Source organism: Macrobrachium rosenbergii, chromosome 37, assembly GCF_040412425.1.
Source record: "Macrobrachium rosenbergii isolate ZJJX-2024 chromosome 37, ASM4041242v1, whole genome shotgun sequence".
NCBI classification, from domain to species: Eukaryota; Metazoa; Arthropoda; class Malacostraca; order Decapoda; family Palaemonidae; genus Macrobrachium; species Macrobrachium rosenbergii.
Genome location: NC_089777.1, coordinates 10,878,796 through 10,880,929, shown reverse-complemented (window position 1 = coordinate 10,880,929; position 2,134 = coordinate 10,878,796). Strand labels below are relative to the sequence as shown.

The following is a 2,134-nucleotide window of genomic DNA, read 5'->3' as shown; positions in this document are numbered from 1 at the left end:
TGTATTTGAAATTCAAATTACCACCAGAGATTAAATACTGACAGAATTTAGCACCAAATTGATAACTACTGTTAACCTACTTTATCATCAGGTAAGCCATATTCCCCTCAGTTTCCAGGACGACTTGGGAAATCCTAGCTGCTGCAACCTTTGTCCATTTACTAGTAGGGACCTTATCCAAACCTCAACTGTTTTTCCCACACTGAAACCTAGGTCGTTAGGCGTACTGGTGTTGCCCAATTCTTGAGGGTTTGCAAGCATTCTTCCTCAAATGAATTTTGTAGCTTCCTGTTCTTACTACTGTTACTTGCTTTTTGGTTCTGTAGAGATGAAGTTGCGGAAGTTGCTGGTGCAACAGACCGATCAGAACTTCCATTAGAAAGGTCAAAGCTGGGGACACAGGTTGAGTTGAAGAACCCATTTTGACTTGACTCTCCGAATTTGAAATTCATCAAAAGTGTTTTGAGTAACCTCAATAACTAGAGGATTATCTATAGGATTTACCTGTAAATAAAAAAAATATATATATTACTCTATTATGAATAAGTTGATAACATAAACTGCTGTATAATGGATCAGTTTTAGGTAATGATGCATTAGTAATTCTGATAATTTAAGATTATGGAAGGGCAAGCATAATTCCCTTTACATAACTAAAAATATTAGATTTTTCTATTGACCTTACTGACCTAACCTTACACTTTTGCTTACCTGGGCCTACAGCAGGTTTATTGTGCAAATTTGATTCTTAAATGCCAAGTAATTATACCTATTATTAAACTGCTATGTAAATAATGTAATACACATATGTATATACTCTTACTTGTTCATTAATGTCACTGGAATATGTAGGTTGTGAAGCCACTGTATCATGTAAAAAGACATCAAATCAAACAATTCCCACTTGGAGCTTGGTTTACCACATGAACCACTTGGAGCAGCCTGAATTTTTTTATATTCATGGATGAAGTATCCCTTCAAATTACTAAATTTTGCCCACACTTGATCTGAAAGGGGAAAAACATATATTTAGCTTGATATAAAAATTATTAACTAATGAACTAAATATCTTTACAGAAATTATTTAGGTATATTAAATGTTTCATGCTAGGTTAGCATGATGTCCTCTTTCAGGGCATGGGTTGCAGACTTGCCTGCACGTTTAAAATCTTAGGTGAAGTGTGAAAATTAGGTTAGGATAACCCAAGCTCTCTAGGCTAATTAGTATACAGTCGGCAGTAGTTCAAACTAGGCTAGGAATAGCTTACTTCTAGACCAGCCTATATAGGTCTAGGCATAGCATTGCCGCTGAAAAATAGAATAGTCCTAACTTTATTTACACAACCTGAGTCAGGTTAGCCAGAGTCAGCCAGAGTCAGGTTCTGTAGCCTAGCCAGAGTCAGGTAACCAGTCTGTGTAGCCTAACCAGAGTCAGGTTCTGTAGCCTACCCAGTCAGGTTCTGTTGCCTAATAGCTACTAGCCTAAATGAAGCTAGAGAAGCACTAAAATATCACAGATTTGTGTTTATGTAATTTGATAATGCACACATGATAGCATAACGAGAGTAGACCTAGGCTATAAGACAATCTGATATTCCAGATATAGAGTAGCAGACTTCTACCTGTATGAAGGTCAGCAAGTTCCGAAACTTTTCCCCGAGTCGCTTGGTGATTTCTTCATAATTCTTCATCTTGAGACCTTTTTCATAGAACTATCATGCTTGCGGTCCCATAAGCACCGTCTCCCCCTCAAATCTTCTACCAAAACTGCTCTGATGACTGATGACCAAGCCTCCATCTTTCTCTTGATGTCTTGAAATGCGCGCCCTCCTCCTCCCAGATGTAAACAAACGATAAAGTCGACGGTAGAGTAGGGTAGAGGGAGGGAGTTGAATTCGATCGTTATCGCTTTCAAAATTCGTGACGACGACACTAAAAGTCGTCGTCAAAACATTAAAGTTGACGTCAAATTCAAAGTCAAAAATATTGCTATAGTGAGAGCGCCTTAACTGGGCAGGTGGGAAGATTTCACTGACATAAGCTACTAATAACTCTATAGAAAGAGATGGATAATATGGAAACAAGTGAATACACAAAATATTGAAAAAATCGTTGTGAGAGTAATTTCTCACGA

General features: G+C 37.6%; 1 long non-coding RNA gene across 1 annotated transcript; it reads right to left on the bottom strand.

Annotated features, from left to right (window-relative positions):
- Positions 1-438: 438 nt before the first annotated feature.
- Positions 439-1,761, bottom strand: LOC136825132 (uncharacterized). The gene is made up of 3 exons (XR_010849248.1): positions 1,623-1,761; positions 824-1,007; positions 439-504 (listed from the first exon to the last, which is right to left on the bottom strand). It is a non-coding gene; the product is annotated as an uncharacterized lncRNA (long non-coding RNA).
- Between the last annotated feature and the right edge of the window lie 373 nt (positions 1,762-2,134).